Below are 20,398 nucleotides of genomic sequence, written 5' to 3' on the forward strand. Positions count from 1 at the left end.
GTGACACGCTTCCATCAGGGCCAAATGTTATTCCAGCGACTCGCAGCAAGAGGCCTGACAAACACTTTAGTTGATGTAAAAGGTTCTTGCCATCAGGATAAAATGAGAATTGCAGTGGGTGGTCCCATTGTAGCCTCATGTCTCCTTCTACTTCTGTCCTGGCTTAGGTGGTTGCCCTGGAAACAGTGGGGTGGCAAACAAAACCATTTGGAACAAGCTTTAGGAATCTGTATGCACGAAGGCCTCATTTTTATTTGCTGCTGCCTTGTTTTTTTTCCTTCCTAAAGGGTGACTTCTTCAAAGGTTCTCTCCTTCTGAGAAAGGGTGTGATCCTTGGACTACCTTGAAAGCTGGTTCATTCTGAAGTCTTGGCAAGGGTCAGCTGGAGGGCCGGCTGGAGGGCTGGCCAGTTTGGCAGATAGCAGGGGAAGGGCTATACTTGTCGTTGTTCAGCTTTGGGTTCCCACACAGATGGTGCTGAGCCCCTCCTCCCCCACCTAAGAATTTTTCTAAAATGACACCCAAGTTTTTCTTGGCAGAAGTTATAATTCCTGGCAAACAGTTCACTGCAGCTCTAATTATGATGACAGCTTTAATGGAGAAGATAATCATATTAAATGGTTCTTACTCAGTTCCATGTGATGAATTAGTGATTACGTGGAATGTGGTAAGCAGCCAGAAGTAAGGGGAAAGGGTAATGTACTGAGCCACAAGTTGTAGTTTGAGGGGTTCCAACACTTGGTGGGAGATGGGACAAATTGACCTTTAAAGAGGAGACGCTGGTTCTAATTTGTTTAGGTGCTGATTAATATCTGCAGAAATCCTCTTTCCTGCCGTGGCCACCACTAGTACTGCCTACTTCTATGTAGACAAACAGATCTAAAAGGTAAGAATGGAAAGAAAAAAGGTAAGGAAGGGAGACAGGGCGAGAGGAAGGAAGGAAAGGAAAGAAGAAAACGTTTGTAAAATTGCCTTCTAGACTCTGTTCTTTGTGCTGCCATGTGTTTGTTTTTGGGGGGAGATTTCTGGTCTTTTGAAACAGCCTAATAGACATTTAGGGCCAAATCCTAAAAATAAGGAGCGGATCGAACTGAGTAACAGTGTTGTTCAAATGAGCTGGCAGTACTTGTGTGGTTTGTAAATAGGATGACCAACTCAACCCAGTTTGCCTGTAACTTTCCTAGTTTTAGGACTGAAAGTCTCCCTCAGTTCCGGGTAAACCAGGAAGGCTTGCCTAGGACTGACCTGATTTTAAAACTCTAACTCCCATATCCTGGGTCTCAGTCATAGGCAAACCGAATGGTTGGTCATTATATGTGTAGAACTAACTCCGAAGGTAGTTCCAAACAAGACATTCCAAAATCATTTGTAGTCATGGCACATGAACTAAGTGTCTGGCTTGTTCATTTAATCACATGTTATGTGGGGAAATAAATAGTCATCCTAACTCCTATGTGGTTAGAATTACCCGTGGAGTATAGTTCTCCTCCGACACACATTCGGTTACCATGAGTTGGAATCAACTTGACTTCCTTCCTCCTTCCTTCTGGGTGGCTTTAAACCAAACCAAACCCATTGCCATCTGGTCAATTCTGACTCATAGCAGCCCTATAGGAAAGTGTAGAACTGCCCCATAGGGTTTTCAAGGAGCGGCTGGTAGATTCAAACTGCTGACCTTTTGGTTAGCAGCCGAACTCTTTAAAGAACAGGAATTTCTTGTCTCACAGTTTTGGAGGGTAGAAGTCCAAATCAGGGCCTCAGCTCTGGGGGAAGGTCCTTGTTTGTCAGTAGCTCCAGGAGTCCCTTGCGTTCCTTGATGTTCCTTGGCATTTGTCTTCCGTCTGTGTGTGTCTATGTTTATCCTGCTCTTTTTATAAGACATCACTCAGAAGCCATCAAGCTTAGGGCTCACCCTACTCCTATATGACCTCATTAACATAACAAAAGAAAACCCTTTTTCCAAATGGAAATATTTACAAGTACAGGAATTAGGATTTCAACATATATTTTTGGAGGACACAATTCAATCCATAACAGGTAATTTTCTTGAATGATAAGCTCTTACCTGGCCTGGCTTCCATTTCCCCCCTCCACTAGACTGTGTTGTCTAGTTTGGGAGCCTGGAAAGCCTTAACATGCTTCAGTGGGTTCTGGGTTGGGGTAGGGAATTTTCATGAGTTTGCTTCTCCAGCTGGCATTTCTTTCTTTCTTTTTAATTTATTATGCTTTAAGTGAAAGTTTACAAATCAAGTCAGTCTCTCATACAAAAACTTACATATACTTTGCTATGTACTCCTAGCTGCTCTCTCCCTAATGAGACAGTACACTCTTCCTCTCCACCCTATATTCCCCATGTCCATTCAACCATCTCCTGTCCCCCTCTGCCTTCTCATCTCCCCTCCAGACAGGAGCTGCCCACATAGTCTGATGGGTCTACTTGAGCCAAGAAGCTCACTCCCCACCAGTATCATTTTCTGTCTTATAGTTTAGTCCAGTCCCTGTCTGAAGAGTTAGCTTCAGGAATGGTTCCAGTCTTGGGCTGACAGAGAGTCCAGGGACCATGACCTCTGGGGTACCTCTAGTCTCAGTCAGACCATTAAGCATGGTATTTTTACAAGAGCTTAAGGTCTGCATCCCACTGTCCTCCTGCTCCATCAGGAATTCTCTGTTGTGTTGCCTGTCAGGGCAGTCATCAGTTATAGCTGGGCACCATCTACTTCTTCCGGTCTCAGGCTGATGTAGTCCCTGATTTATGTGGCCCTTTCTGTCTCTTGGGCTCATAATGACCTTGTGTCTTTGGTGTTCTTCATTCTCCTTTGCTCCAGGTAGGTTGAGACCAATTGATGCATCTTTGATGGCTGCTTGCTAGCTTTTAAGGCTCCACCAAAGTGGGATGCAGAACGTTTTCTTAATACATTTTTTTTATGCCAGTTGACCTAAACGTCCCCCGAAACCACGGTCCTCAGACCGCCGTCCCTGGTACTCTGGCCTTTGAAGCATTCGGTTGTATTCAGAAAACTTCTTTGCTTTTGGTTTAGTTCTCTAGCTGGCATTTCTAATGGAAAAAGTATCAGAGCCAGCCATGGCACTCCTGAGAATCCAGAACCTACTTCTAATTCAGTTGTCAGGGTAAAGTGTTGAGGTCTTGGGTAAAGTGTTGGGGTCCTAGGTAAAGTGTTGAGGTCCTGAGTAAAGTGTTGGGTCCTGGGTCAACGACAGGGTCTCGGTGATCTGGACTAGCAGGAGCTGGTGGAAACAGACCTCATCTCTACTTTTACTGAGAAAGTAAAAGCAACCAGAAGAACTTCCCATTACCACATTTACTAACTTGTTGCCTTCTCTTCCCTTACAATGGAAGAACTACCCTGGAGTCTAAAGCCAATCCTACCACTTAAGCACTGGATCCCCTACTCTCACCTGTTTGAAAACTTTGTTCTTGCCATCATCCATTCTCTCCAGCATTGCCACAGTTCCTCTCTCAGATCATTCATATCAAGGTATAAATATTTTACAATTCCTATCTTAAAATAAGTCCATCCTCCTTAGAATCCATGTCTTCCTCCAACTACCCCCTCATGCTTCTCAGGTCCTCTCACTGTACCATTTCTAAAACAAGTTGTCGATACTCGATGTCTCTACTTCCTCCTTTCATTGCCTCTTTTCAGTCTTCTCCAACCATGTTTTCCTCTCTACAACTCCACTGAAGCCATTTTTCTCAGGATCACCAATCAGCGCCATTTCTCCAAATCCTCCGAACAACTTTCACTCTTCCTCCTACTTGACCTTTCAGTAGCAATTGACTCAGCCGACCGCTTGGCTTCTGGGTCAGCACACCTTCTCGAGATTTTCTTTCTACTCCCTGATTGACTTCTTCTCGTTTTGCTGGCTCCTTCCTCCTATTTCCAATTTTAAAATTTGTTTAAATCTCTTTTTTCTTTAAACACACTCATTCACTTTATAGGAGATCTCATCCAGTCCCATGGCTTTAATTTCTATCTCCCTGTTAATAACTCCCCAAATCTATATTATCCAGCCCTGACATTTCATCCGAGCTCCAGACTTAGATACCTTGTCACCTAGGTGGCATGTTCACTTAGATGTCTAATAAGTGTTTCTAACTGAAAATTTTCAAAATAGTACTTGGTCTTACCTCCCAAACCTGTTTCTCCCACAGTTTTCTCCTTGACAGCTACCAGCATTACCATTTATCCATTAGGTTAGGACATAAACTTAAGACTCATTCTTGACCCCTTTATTCCTCTTACACCTAAAAAAAAAAAAAAAAAGACCTCCTAAAAATCCAATTGTGTGGGCCCCTACCTGTGCCCGATTACTTCTGTAGGTGATATCTAGAATGGAATGGCCTCAGAATTCCCAGCCAGATGATTTCTAGGATTTGGTGCTACAGTCTTCTCTCCGGGCTCTGTGGTGACCAGGACTGGGTATGAAATGGTAGACCAAAAGTACTTGAAGAAGGCAACCTGGTGCAAACTGAGTTTTTGCATCTAACTTAGCCACTGCAGCCTCTATGACAAGTAGTTCTTGTTCTGAAACAGGGCAAGCAACTGAATTTTTCCAAAAGTTGGTTACTTGGAGAAAAAAATCCAGGAGTGGATTTGCCAGGATTAGGTTCTCCTGGGGTCTAAAGTTTCTCATCTCACTAGTTGGAGACATCTATGTGGGGTTGGGCTTGGTCAGGTGAATTTAGGGATAGGTTGGAAGAATTAAACAAGCCATGTTTGAAGATTGTATCTCCCTCTGAGAACAAAAAAAAAAGCCCTCATTCCCTCTTGAAAACGTCAGTTATTATAGAAACCAAGGAGGAGAAATGTGTAATGAATTGTCTAATCGATTCCGTAAATTGCTACGTATCTTTGCCGGACCATGCGTTCTCTTATTCGAGGATCATGCACACTTGAAGCATAATCCAGGTATCTTGGCTGGACAGAATAATAAAAAAAAAAAGTCCAGAAATTCCTCCTCCATTTTCTTGGACATGTACTTTGCAGGGTTGGCCTGCAGGTGGTAGTGTAGTCCACAAAGGACTGTATAGACAAGATTGATGGGATATTAGATCCAGATAAGGATATTAGGATTTTGTCCAAGTAGACCTTGCCTCCTTGACCACAGGTGTAATTTATTAAGGACAAGAAGATGATTAGGGTACCTATACAAGAAAAATGACACCGTTGTCTACCAAACTGCCCCCCCTTCCATTGATTTCAAAGCTCTTGGACCAGTAGATCTACAACCTCCTCCATGTCCAGACAGGTGATAAGGGAAAATCTGCCTTCCAGAAAAGCCCAAAATGTCCTTCACACATGAGGTTGCTAGTGCCTTTGAACAAAGAACTTCCACGGGTTAAGTGGCCAATTTTGCCATGATACTGGCATAGCTGACTCCCAGGCTTCATACAGCAGGTTAGCATCCTACCACCCCAATTCCCCTACTTCACCTCTGCTAAAGCTGTAGATAGAATTGGTAGCCATAACTTGCTTGGCAACAATTCAAACATATCTGTAGTGGGGTCATAAATTCACTCACTGCACTCAGGCATGCAAAGAAAAAGCAATTTCTTTATTTCTCCATAGCTCATCTGCTCACCCACTGGGAACTGGGAAAAATAGCCCTAAATTTAAATTAATCCCATTCAGGTCAACTTAGTTTAGTCAATAATTCAGACAGCCCCTTTATGTGAATGCTCATACTATTTAGGTAAAGTGTTAAGTCTTTCAAATTTTCTCTCCATCTCCTTATTCTCCTCCAAGATGGCATCTGTGTGTATTGGAGTCTCTAGAGTCATGGCAGCAGAGGTGGTATTATCTGGATCTTCATTGGTCTCTAGTGGAGTGGCTGGATTTTCTGTTCCCTGGACTGGTGACCACTAAAGTGTAGATGTTCAGATCTGGCCTTCTGAATTGAGGTAGTATCTATCTCTGGAACTTGTGATTCTAGCCATCTTAGAGTTCCTACTTCAGCTACCTCTTTGTTTTGACCACAGCCCTCTGACGTGCCTCTGTGCTCTGTGTCCCCACAGCACATGGGACTAGCAGGATCAGCAGAACACCCAAGTCATATGGCCCAAGAGTGATGGCTCAAGTTCATCTATCAGCTCACCTCCCACTGCCACCTCCTCACCACTACTCCATGCCAACTCTCTGGCCACTGACTTTCTCACCTCTTCTTTGTCTTCCTTATTTCTTCTATAATACCTTGGAACTGGAAGGGGCAGTCTTAGGCAATTCATTCCTCATTGTAATATCTCCCTGCTAGGCTACAGCAGTAAGTCTCATGGCCTAGCTTTCATAGGTGGAAAGAATGTCTCTTCTACACTTTAGAAAAGAAAACTATAATCTGAGTCCCCCCTCTCCCTTCCCCATCTTGGTTCTTGATATGCCTTGAACCTGAATTTAGAAAATCTTTTCTGGACAAATTCTTACACTAAGTCTTACTGTGAAATCAGTGTAAAATCTATTCAAAGCATCAATGATCAGAAATCACTTTGTTGTTCTAGTGCTGTGCTGTCTACTGTGGTAGCCACTAGTCCCATGTTGGTGGCGCAGTTGTTAAGAACTCAGCTGCTAATCAAAAGGTCGGCAGTTCAAATCCACCAGCCGCTCCTTGGAAACCCTATGGGGCAGTTCTACTCTGTCCTATAGGTTTGTTCTGAGTTGGAATCAACTCGATGACGGCAAAGGGCTTAGTCCTATGTGGCTATTTAATTTTAAATGTTAAATAATTGAAATTAAGATTCATAAATTCAGTTCCTCAGTCATAGTAGCTACATTTCAAGTTTTCAATCGCCACTGTATTAGCAAAGATATAGAACATTAGCATGGTCACAGAAGGTTCTATTGGACAGCTGAAGGGTGCATACCCTTCTCCCTTTCTGGAAGCACTAAGATGCTTTATTTAGATGCGTGGGAAGCTTCCCACAAGAATAAGTTTTACAGCATAAGGAAGTACATCTGAAAATTTTTTTTTAACAATTACCCCTAGTTGTTGCTTTGGACTCCCAATAAGCCCCACCCACTTATCAAGTACCTGTCGTAGCCTCTGTTTCTCCTAAGATAGGACAGGCTACAGAATTTGCTACGTAATATTCATTTTCCAGTGCAAAATGAAAATTTTGAAACTGTATTAAAAAATTATTAAAAACTTCAAGACTGCAACAGTAAGCATTAAACCAAGCATAGGGCCCTTCTATGTGGGGCTCTGTGACTACACAAGTCTCACGCCCACGAAGCTGGTCCTGCTTTAAGATAATTGTACCTGAAAGAGAAATCAAGGCAGCTCAGTGGACTCAATGAGGAATTTACTCATGAGTAGCAATGGCTATGCTAGTATTGGCCAACCTGAGATGTTATCTCAGACAGCCACCCAGGGAAAGCATGCAGCTGGAGGGAGCCACCCAGCTAAAACAGAAGGGACAGGAAACAAGGGCTCTAACATGTACTGGAAAGTCCAGTGCTGGAAAGCCAGGTGCTGGAAGGTCCAGTGCTGGAAGATCTGGGCATGTCTCTCCCACCAGCTGCTTCCAGCTGGGTCTGTTGCCATCACAGCCGTGGAAGGCTGAGACCTGTCAGAGCCATCATTTTAGACACAGCTGGAGGACAGGGGAAAGGCAACACACCCAGGAGCTTTAGCACAGAGAATTACATCCAGTTTTCTTCCCTGGGCTCTGGATGTGCCTGGTGTCTAGGAACCCGTACACAGGGGAAGTCTTATCTGCCTCAATCTGAGAGGCAAGAAGCTTTGAGAAAAGGCCAGAACAAAAGCCACTCAGAACTTCACAATGAATTGCCAATGCAGAGGAACAAGACAGAGAAAAAGAATCTACGTGTAAGTCAACTAAACAGAAACTGAAGGAATGAGACAAAAACAAAAAGATCTGAGGTGAAAAGTGAGACTTGGAACTTGTAAACATTCTGTAAGATAAATAAATTAACTTCCATAGCTTTTTAGAGTTTATCTATGGCTTAAGAAAAGGAGCCCTGGTGGTGCAGTGGTCAAGCACTCAGCTGCTTACTGAGTCAGAGGTTTGAACTCACCCAGTGGCTCCGCAGGAGTAAAGTCCTGGCCATCTATTCCTGTAAACATTACAGCCTAGGAAACCCTGTGGGGCAGTTCTACCCTGTCCTATAGGGTCACTAAGAGTTTCAATCGAATTTGGTTTTGGTTTTATGGCTTAAGACATGGTCCAGGAGAGAACATTTAGGAACATTAGCATAACTTGAATAATTTGATCCTCTAAACAATTTTGTGAAGCATAACGTTGAAGAGTTATATTTTCCATTTTACAGATAAAGGAAGCAGTGAAGTTTATGAACTTGCTAAAGATCACAACGCTTGTAGCACAGTCAGAACTAGAAGTTAATTTCTTTACTTCTGGGTTAATTGTCATTCTAGAACATCCCACTGTTAACTCCTAAGCAATGAGAAAGGAATCAGCAGGGAGGTTGGGCTCATCATTTCCTGTTTGAAAATTGCCCAGAAACTATTCTAACAGGTAGATAGATGCTCACACACTGACTGAGCAACCAAAATATTGAACAACCAATATTTTTACCAACTTTATCCATAGCTTCTCAATGGCCTGTTATTACACATAAAATGTCAGGAAGTATGAATTACTGGAAAAAAAAAACGCACCTTGGCCTTTAAAGCTGGATTTCTACTACTGTCCTCAAGCCAACATAAATTCCAGGTGGTTCAAAGGTTAAAGCATAAGGAAAATGAAACTATAGAAGCACTAAAAGAAAATAAAAGAGAGTTCTTTTTTATTATTATTTTGTCATGGGGAGGAAGGAGAAAAAAAGAAGCCAGTAAAGCAAAGATCATCAAAATTTTAAAAATTTTCTTGGCATAAAAAAGAGTTAAATGACAAACTAGGAACAAAGTTTGCAACATGAGATAGTTAAAGAGCCTCTATCTTTAATACAAATAGCTCTTTCAAATTAAGAATAAAAATGCCAACAATCTGCTAAAACTAACAGTTCACATAAAAGGAATTCAGACGTGCTCTCCACACTCATAATTAAAGAAATGTAAATTTTCACAAGACTGGTAATGATTTTTTAAAAGTTTGCTAATACACTGTGTTATTGAGAGTGTAGAGAAAGAAGAACTCATATATGTTGTTCGTGGGATAAAATTGGTAAAACACTATTGTAAGGTGTTATGGATTGAATTGTGTCCCCCAAAAATTGTGTGTCAACTTGGCTAGGCCACGATTCCCAGTATTGTGTGATTATCCACCATTTTGTCATCAATGTGATTTTCCTATGTGTTGTAAATCCTGCCTCTATGATGTTAATGAGGCAGGATTCGAAGCAGTTATGTTAATGAGGCGGAACTCAATCTACAAGATTAGGTTGTGTTTAAGTCAATCTCTTTTGAGATATAAAAGACATAAGCAAGCAGAAAGACAGGGGACTTCATGCCACCGAGAAACAAGAGCCAGGAGAATAGTGCGTCCTTTGGGCCTGATGTCCCTGCGCTGAGAAGCTCCTAGAACAGGGGGAAAATTAATGACAAGGACCTCCCTCCAGAGCAGACAGAAGAGAAAGCCTTCCCCTGGAGCTGGTGCCCTGAATTCAAACTTCTAGCCTTCTAGACTGTGAGGGAATAAATTTCTCTTTGTTAAAGCTATCCACTTGTGGTATTTCTGTTATAGCAGCACTAGACGACTAAGACATAAGGCAATTTGAAAATATCTAGTACAAATTTAAGCACATCTATCGGGTCAGCAATTCCACATCTAGGAATTTATCCTTTAGATTTACTGTCATCTGAGTGCAAAGTCCATATTTACTACAATCTTGACTGTAGCATTTTTTATGATAGCCAAAGACTGGAAGCAACATAATTGTCTTAACAACAGACAGGGCACTGTTTAATTTCGATACATCTGTACAGTGAAATACTCTGCAATCTCGAAGAAGCAGAGGTAGGTCTATAAATGTTTGCATGGAATAGCTCCGTAACTCCGCTCGAAGACCCAGCACTTGGGTCAATGCCTGGCACGTGACTGCCAGTTGCTGTCGAGTCAGTTCTGACTCATGGCAACCCCACATGTGTCAGAGTAGAGCTGTGCTCCGTAGGGTCTTCAGTGGCTGATTTTAAGAAGTAGATCACCAGGCCTTTATTCTGAGGAGCCTCTGAGTGGACCTAAACTTTCCACTTTTTGGTTAGCAGCTAAGCATGTTAACTGTTTGCACCTCCCAGGGATTCCTGGCATATGATGAAGGCTGACAAATGGATTTTGAAGCACAGAAGGAAGTAGGTAACCTCCTACAGAAAAAGTAAGATACAGAAAATGTGCATAGTATACTCCCCATTGTGTTTTGGGGAGCTGGGAAGGAAACTTGGGCATTATACCTGATAGAGGTGATTTAGATGCCAGATCAGTACCTACACATAGAAATACTGATTAAAATGCAATAAAAAACATTTGCGAAATAAACAGCTAAACTCAAAAGGAAGAAAGAGGTTTTAGAAATGAAGAGAGAAAAAAAAGCCACAAGTTTGAGCTGACCCCATGATTCATTTGATAGTTTAATGGCTTTCCTTCCTGGTTTTCTATAGGTACCTTTGTCTCTCATATTGACCCCTGGCCTTGGGGCAGACAAGAAAAGGCCCAGATACCTTCTCTATTCAAGTTCAGAAGCTGGGTAAGGGAACAAAATATAACTCCCTGAGACACAGATCTGGAAACCCAGGGGATGTCCTTGGGGGCAGATACTTGAAGAAATGCCCCTACCATGAAAAAAGAAGTAGAAAAATTGGGAAGGCAGTGTGGAAGCCTGGGATTTTAATTTCCTGCAGGGGACTTTTTATTGTAATCCTAATTCTAGGTAGATAACAAACCTTCAGCAGAGGGGAAAGGGGAGAATATAGAAAAAAAAACAAAAAAATATAGATCACCCAGATGTAAATCCATTGACCTACAGTCACCAGATTGTCGACAAGGGCCCAAAGTGCATCAAATGGGGAAAAGACAGTCTTTTTAACAAATAGTGCTGGCAAAACTGTATGTCCATCTACAAAAAAATGAAACTGGGCCCATACCTCACACCATACACAAAAACTAATTCAAAATGGATCAAAGACCTAAATATAAAACCAAAAACTGTAAAGACCATACACGAAAAAATAGGGTCAACTCCAGAGGCCCTAATAGATGGCATTAACAGAATATATACTATAACTAAACAATACACAAACTCCAGAAGATAAGCTTAGATAACTTGGATCTTCTAAAAGTTAAATACACTCATCGAAAGATTTCACCAAAAGAGTAAAAAGAGAAACTACAAACTGGGAAAAAAAATTTTGGCTATGACAAATCTAACAAAGATCTAATCTCTAAAATCTGTAGGAAAATCCAACACCTCTACAAGAAAAAGACAAATAATCCAATTAAAAAATGGGTGAAGTATATGAACAGACACTTCACCAAAGAAAACATTCAAGCAACTAACAGATACATGAGAAAATGCTCCCGATCACTAGCCATTAGAGAAATGCCAATGAAAAGCATCATGAGATGCCATCTCACCCCAGAATTACTGGCCCGCATCAAAAAAATAGAAAATAACAAATGTTGGAGAGGCTGCGAGGAGATTAGAACTCCTATGCACTGTTGATGGGAATGCAAAATGGTACAACCATTTTGGAAGACAATACGGTGCTTCCTTAGAAAGCTAGGAATGGAAATACTATATAATCCAGCAATCCCACTCCTAGGAATATATCCTAGAGAAATAAGAGCCATCACATGAATAGACATATGCACACTCACATTCATTGCAGCATTGTTCACAATAGCAAAAAATTGAAACAAAGTTGAATGGTACATAGAAAATACGGCATAAAATGGAATTAATAAAATAAAAAACTCAATTATGTACTACTTCTAAGAGCCACACTTAAAACATGATGAGGCAAAGAGGTTATGTAAACAAATGGATAAAAAATGTACTAGAAAATATTAATAAAAATTAAATAACAATGTTAATACCAATATAAAAGACCTTAGGGGAAAAAATATATGGGATAAAGTGGGTCATCATATAATGATAAAACGATAAAAGGTATAGTTCACCTTGAAGAAATAGTAATTTAGAATCTCAAATGTGTGCGTGTGTGTGCGCACGTGTGTATATACACAATATGTTGTCAGAATTACAAAGAGAAAATAATAAAGCTATAATTATGTGGAAGATTATAACACTATTGCTGTAGAAGATATAAATAACATAAGTAACACTGGACCCAAAATTTTAAAAAATACATTATTTCTAGCACATATGAAACATTTACAAAAAAGGACTGTAATAGGTCAAAAAACAAATGTCAAATACTGATGACTAAAAGTCACATAAAACACGTTCTCTGACAGGATTGCAATACAATTAGAAATCAGTGTAATACTTACTCTCCCCTAGAAACTTTAAATAATTTTTAGATCAGGGAAGAAAATTAATGGAAATTAGCAAATGTTTAGCAGCGTTCAGATAATGAAAAAAGCAGAACCAAAATGTGTGGTGTACAGTTCAAACAGCATTTAGAAAGATATTTAGAGCTTTTAACGCATGTAATAGAGAAGAAGGGAATGTGTGCCTCAAAGGCTAAAAAAAAATCAGAACAGAGAAAATAGAGGGAAAGAAATAATAACAAAAAGGACAGAAATGCATAAAAACCATTGTCATCGAGCAGATTCCTCTGAGTTGGAATTGCCTCAACAGCAGCGGTTTTTAGTGTTTCCCCTAAAAATATGTATGGAAGTCCTGGCCCTTGTACCTGTGGATGGGATCCTCTTTGGAAATAGGGTTTTCTTTTGTGATGTTAAGACATCTTAAAAAGAATAAGAATTAAAAAAAATATATATCCTCATTTGCAGACTATATGATTATTTACATAGAAAATGGATAAAAATTTACAAATAAATAATAAAAGAACAAAAAGAAGAATTCAGCATTCTGGATGCATGAGCAGGGTTTGAAAGAAGAAACAATTAGAAAATGTGTATATACATACTTTTCCCCCCTTAAGATCCCATTTACAGTAGGTACCTAGGCAAAAATTTAAAGAAATAGACGCAAGACCTCTTTAGAGAAAATTACAAAACATGATGTAAAAGATGCACTAAATTATGAGGTGCACACACTGAGGGATGGAAAGATACAAGTTTGTAGATCTAGATGTTCTCCTCATGAATCTATAGCAGAGCCAGGAATTCTTTATAATACCAGTTAGAATCCCAACAAGGTGTTTCATGGAATTTAACGGTCTGACCCTAAAGTTCATGTGGAAGAGTAAAGGGACAAAACTAGCAAAGAAATCTTTTAAAAAGAAAGCTAAGAAGTGGGAATTTGCCCTACCAGCCTGATTATAAGGCAATAGTTATTTAAACAGTGTGATATTGGGGCAAAGGTTTAAAAAAAGACCAAAGGAACAAAATAAGATACTGACCTATACATATATGGATATGGGACAGAGGCAGCTTTACATCAGTGGGGAGTGCTGACTGTTAGATAAATGGTCCTAGGATGACTGGCTGTCTACAGGGAAAAGGAATTCAGATCCCGATTATTCACGCCACAGCAAAATAACATCCCACACAGATTACAAACTTTAAGTGTATGAGGGAGAAGAAACCGCAAAAAATGAAAAAGAGAAATATAGAAGAACGTCTTCATAACATTTCTTTAGATTTCTTAAACAAAACACCAGTAGCACAAACATAACACAGTGATAATTGGAATACATTAAAATCTAGAAATTTCATTAGCCAGAAGACACTATGAACAGTAAAAATGCCATAGACTGGGAGAGGTTAGCTAGTTCTACGTCCAGAATATAAGGGATCCCTATAAATGATTAAGAAAAAATAAGCAATCCAGTAGAAAAGTTGCCAAAATTATTAATAATTAGATGTTAGAGGGAGACTAGTCAAAAAACATAACAAAAGATGATCAGCTTCAATAATAAATGCAAATTTAAACCATAATGAGGTGCTATTTCACACCTATCAGATTGGCACCATTTTAAAAGTCTGAAAAGCCCAAGTGTTGCTGAGAATGTGGCAAAAAAAAGGCTAGTATGAGTGTTTAGTGTTAAAAACCACATTGGAGAAAAATATTACAATATCAAATAAAGTTGGCCTAAGACAGCATATAGCACTGAAAATCCTTTCGAGCAGTTCTACTTTGCTCACATGGGGTCACTAAGTGTCAGAATTGACTCATCAACAACTAACAACAACAATAACATGACCTAGCAATTCTATGTGTAGATATATACCCTAAAAAATTCTCATACACATACCCAACGAGACATGAAATGTTTATTAAACATTTCTTTTTAAACAGTAAAACATTGGAAACAACCTAAATATTCAAAAGTAGAATTGTGGCTAGATAAATGGTACTAAAGTCATGAGGAGCCCTGGTGAAACAGTGCTTAAGAGCCCAGGTTGCTAACCAAAAGGTCAGCAGCTCAAATCCACCAGCTGCTCCTCGGAAGAAATCCTATGGGGCAGTTCTACTCTGTCCTACAGGGTCACTATGAGTCGGAATCCACTTGATGGCAATAGGGTTTTTTTTTTTTTTTTGGTTAGAGTCATAAAATGAAATACTAAATACATACGTACTTCATATATAAAAACCAGGCAGGAAGAATACATGCTAATTTCAGGATAGAGATTACCTTTGGGCAGAGAACAACAGAATTGGGCAGTGAGAGTTGTGCTTAAAATGTATCTGTCATGTTCAAACAAAACAAAACAAAGAAAAACAACCCTGAAACCATTAGGGCAAGACACCGCCAAAAACCAAACCAAACCCAGTGCCGTCAAGTCGATTACGACTCATAGCGACCCTATAGGACAGAGTAGAACTGCCCCATAGAGTTTCTAAGTAGTGCCTAGCAGATGCTAACTGTCGATGCTTTGGTTAGCAGCTGTAGCACTTGACCACTACGCCACCAGGGTTTCCAAGAGCAACACCCCAACACTGGTTAAATCTGTTAGAAACAATGAGCCTGGCCCATGCCAACAGACTGATAAGGCGTAGTTTCCCAGATAGATTGTTAAAGAAAATAGTAAGCCAGGGAAGAAAGTGTGGACCGAACTTTGTTGTTATGTGCTATGGAGTCGATTCAGAGTCATAGTGACGCCATATGACAAAGCAGAACTGCCTTAGGTGTTTCCTAGCCTGTCATCTTTACAGAAACGGATCTACCAGGTCTTTCTTTTGTGGAGCAGCTGGTGGATTTGAACCACTGACCTTTGGTTAGCAGCTGAGCACTTAACCATTGTGCCACCAAGGCTCCTTGCAGACTAAACTACTATGTGTATAAAAAATACAGAGGAGGATCATCTTGTTTTTGAGTGTTTCTGAATGATACAAAATAAATTGGTAACAGTGATGGCCTCTGGGTAGGGTAGGGGACTGGGGGCTGGGCAAAGCAGAGGGAAAGAGACCTAGGTTTCTTCATGAACCTTTTTTTTACTATTGGGCTGTTTTTATCACTTGTACATATTTTCTCAAAAGTAAAAAATTAAAGCAAAAAATTTTTAATTAAAATGATTCCTATCCCAACAATGTACTTAAAGCCAAAATTACTGTTTTGAAGAATATTTTGCATAAAATATAAGTATATCCCTATGTTTGCCATCTTCCCAAATGAATGATTTTTCCAGAGAACCCTTGATAATACATTCCGTATGATCGGTCACACAGAAACATACGCCCCGCCTGCTACATCTGCTTTAACTGTGCATCTATTTATATGGGATGACGGACACGTTCCCTAATAAATCTTACCATTTCCTGAGCTAGGGAACTGAGTGCTGACTGAACAACCGATGACACATGGGAGCTATTCCTACACGTTTCCCCACACAGTGAGACAAAGCGAGGCAACGCAGATTCTATTCTAAACATCAGCTGCCTTGGAGTATGTCAGACAGGGGCTGGGAGCACATGGACCCACAGTTTCTAGACTATTCCACCAGAGAGAGTCTGAAGGCAATTTGAGAAGGAAGCAGGATTTGGAGTTTATAACCTCAGACATTTTATTCCCATGAGCTAATTTACAATCAAAGGCACTGCCCATCTAGAACTTTACTTCAAACAGTGACCTTTCTGCTTATATTTTGCATTGAGATTTAAAAGCAGTAGGTTGTTTAGAGGCTAATCATGTATGCAGAGCAGTGATTTTTCAAACCTGTGGCCCAGGACTACTTTAGGTACAAAATCATCCACTCTCAGTGCTCTTTATCATCTCCAACTGGACACCTTGGACGTTATGCACCACTGGGTGTAAGGTGCAAGGTTGTGGTTTATACTGCATTACAGATGGAGACAGGGAGACTTAAGGAACGGGGAAAAGAGGAAAGAGGATCAGAGCCATCTCTTATTCATGTCTTTCGTTTCACAACTTCTTCCTTCCCCTGTCTGCTGGTGTACTCCCTTGCCTTGTTCCAGAGCCAAAAGACAGGTCAACTTCACTGCAGCTTATCCAAGTTGGCAGAGTTGTGGCAGCAGGGTGGTAACTCTGCCTGATGTCCTGAAGCTGCAGTTGGGACTTGTCCAACAGCAGAGTCACTTAGTAAACAGTTCTCTGTTTTCTCTTTCCTTTGAGTTGGCTGGAATATCTCTAGGCCCTAGTACCACCCGCTCTTTAGTTCAAGACAAGCCCACAGACCAGAAACTTCACAGATCACCCTGTCTTAAAACTGTCTTTGGCTGAGCACAAAATACCATCTACAAAATCCTGGATATGCTATACTTTTTCAATTCCAAGCGCTATAGATGTCCTTTTGATGGTTTGGTTTTTCTATTTTTAGTAATATTGCTTGTACATTCTTCAGTTCAATATTCAAAAATATTACTGGGTGTCTATTTTGTGCCTAGGTTTGTGCCATGGTGGTGGGGGGGGGCAAACAAATATTGCACTTAACAACTCCTCACTTTGAAAAGTTTAGAAACTAATTGGGGAGAGAAAAGTCAATATGGAACACATACAGAATAATTCAAGACAAAATATCTTTAAACACCAAAAGCAAGCAGTAAAAATAAGAGAGACCTGGAGAAGTTAGGAAAAGCTTCAAGAAAGATTGGAGCTGGGTTTTTAAGGAGGGGTAGGGGGTTGGTGACTCGTCAGCTAATAACAACAACACAGAGCATGGGGGAAGTTTTCAGCTGTGATGACATTCAAAGCCTAGGAGGCCAGGTTTAGCAGAGCAGACTGTGGGATTGTCAGAGACCAGTCCAATACCCAGAAAACAGGTAAACACACAGGCAAATAAAACCAAGGGGCCAGGTAGATCAAGAAGTTGGTTAAGAATTAATTAAGTTGCTACATATGAGTCCTAGAAACCAAAGAGCTCTCATGGGTCATGTTGTCCACCTTCCTGCCTTCAGATTGCTGATGAGGGCACCGAGGTCTAGCACCATGAAGTGCTTTTACCACGTCAGATAACAAACTAGGGCCAGAGTGGAAATTCAGTGCCAGGGCTTCTGACTGCCCGTGCATCAGACTCTGCTTCAGAGCACCCCACCGTCATGCTCAGATGGCTCCAAGGCCAGCTTGGACCAGTAACGTATAGTACTAACAGTTAACATTGCAACAATTCCAAAACAGAGGGATTGTAGAAGGGACAGGGCTCCTTTTGTGCACAGATACTTGGGATATTTCTAAAATTTTATTTTCTTGGATTGCATTGTGTTTCATCTCCTCTGCTTGATGTTCAAAGTCTTCTATCATATGGCCCTGCCTGGCCTTTCTGGACTCATTTCCCAATACTCCCTGCTTATAGCCTCCACCCTAGCCAGATACGACTGGTCACACATCCCCAGCTTTGGCCGGGCTCATTCTCACTTCTGGGGCATTGCTCTTGTCATTTTCTCCTTCCCTAAGATTTTCCCCTTTTCAATATTGACATAAAATCCAGGCCTCAGTTAGGGTCTTCAGCTACCTGAAGTCTTCACTACACTCCTCCTTAGTTCCATGCAACCCGATTCATTTCAATAACATTTTATGGAGGACCTGCTGTGTGCCAGGCACTCAGGATTCAAAAATAAGTAAGGCGTGAATGCTGCCCTCAAGGTGCTAAGAATCTAGTCGGGGAATGCAGACATGAAAACAAACAATTACCACCATGACCCATAAAAACAGGTACAAAATACAGAGACACCACAGTCTGAAGGCTGGAGAGAGAAGAGGCCTCATTGAGAGTGATGTCTGAGCTAGGTTAATAGATGAGCGGGAATTTACTGGGGGCCGAATTAAGGGGAAGAAAAGCAGACTGGATGTGGAAATCCACAGCATCTGTTACCTTGTAAAGATTTGGTTTGCCTTCAACATGGTGTACAAAGACGAGCAGGGCTCCCCACAGGCTTTGAAGGCTGACTGTAGCTGAATATCCACTGGAGACACTTTGAGTGCAACAGTTTAAATAAAGGATTAGGGCGAGTGGTTCAAAAGAATATGGACTCCACCTTACGTTCAAGCAATCAGGTGAAGCTACACGAAGACAGATTTTGGAGAAAGGCCTAGAAGAGTAAGTAAACGGACTGAAATAGAGGGGAGTGCATTACATTGTCAGCAGAGACGGAAAAGCAACCACTTGTTACCTGATTGCTCCACATTCGCTGTTTTTTTCTCCTGAAACATATTACTTAAATTCTTCAAGCACAGGGATTATTTTTCAAGTTTCTTTTCAATAGTCCCACGTAACACAACTCTGGATACACAGTGGATGGTTGATCAGTTATCAGTGACCTTTGAGGTGTGGCAAAAAAAAAAAAAAGGGGGGGGGAAGAAAGAAGAAAATCCTTATTTTTGTTCATGACAGAAGGTTATTTTTATTCCTAAATCCATTGCTAAGAATGAAAATTCATAAGGTTTTATAAATCCATATTTGAAATGAAGATGGTGTGTATAATTGGAAGCTTATGGCTGTCTAATAAAGGACAGAAGATTCCAGTTAAAGCCAAAATTCCATCTCTAAGCAGTCTCTCTCACTGTGTGGCCACCCCAACTGCAAAGTTTGTCTAATAGATCAAATTAAATGGGTGACTGCTCCTGAAGGGCATCTTAAGGACCTAGGACTCAGCTTTGCTTGCTTTGCTGCCTGCTTCCCTGAACTCACTACAGAGAAAAGCATTCAAGTCTTTATTGTCAGAAAGCCAACTCACTTTTAGATATTGGGGTGAGTGATGATATGATACACTTTATGAAGAATTATATATACATGTTACTCATTTTTTCTTAAAGAGAAAAAAAAAGGGGGGGGTGTCGGGCCCTGGGTTTCACCAGTTCTCTCTTGCTGCTGTCAGTCTGGTCAGGCTCTGAAAAATACTGCTCCAAGAAAAACTTTTCAGTGCAAAGTATAATTTTTGTTCCATAAAAGTAAATGTCCTTTTATGTGTGTGTTCAACAGTTGCTCATGTTGCATTACACATGTTATTTTTAACTTATTTAGTGGTGAGTTGCCGTCATGCAGGATCGATATTTAAAACAGTTAACAGTGGTACAGCCTGGACACCAACCATTCGGAATGGACCCTTGAGCTGTCTGAGTGGATGCCAGCTAGCTCACGGACCTGTAGCCTTGGTGTAGTGCACTGCTAAGCTACTTTTGTCAGTTTGTTTCCCTCCTGGTAAGAGCCACTCACTTTTCCTTTGGAGAATGGCCCTCCAAAGGGCAGATGACAAGTGCTCTTGAAGGAAATGACCATGATGAGACTCTACCAGGGATGGGTTACCCCATAAGCAAGGTACGCACTGGCTTACTTACTAATCCGTAGTGCACAGTTTCACCTGTTTTTCACAACATCTTTGATAAGACCACATCTAGCCTGAAAAAAAAAAAAAAAAGCCTGAAAGCCATGTGAAATTGTGCACTACGAATTAGTAAGTAAACACCATTAAGCCTGTGCATATCTTGCTTACTGGAAGCCTGTGTGTACTTTGCTTATTGTCTAATTTGCCCCTAGTCACCCCACCTTCCCTTGGCCACAAGGCCAGGTCATCTGACCCAGATTTAGCCAATCAAAATTGTCCATTATTTTCAGCATAGTAATTGGTTGAGGAATGGGGTGCATGACCCAGTTGAGGCCAAGCAGAGTCTTCCCTAGGACTTCTCCTCTGGGGGGTTGATTGGGAAGATTTCCCCAACTTCGGGGATTACTATACTTGAAGGATGTGAGCCTGAGGCAGCTGGAGGTCATCTAGCTTTCACAGAGGAGAAATACTGGCTGAATGAAGCCAAGAAGAAATAAATGCAGCTGAGAGAGAAACAGTTCCTGAGGACACAGTTTGAGCCTCTGGAATCCACCATTCCTACTGCCAGATGCAATCTTCTGGACTTCCCAATTACTCAAAGA

Source organism: Elephas maximus, chromosome 13, assembly GCF_024166365.1.
Source record: "Elephas maximus indicus isolate mEleMax1 chromosome 13, mEleMax1 primary haplotype, whole genome shotgun sequence".
Classification (NCBI taxonomy): Eukaryota; Metazoa; Chordata; class Mammalia; order Proboscidea; family Elephantidae; genus Elephas; species Elephas maximus.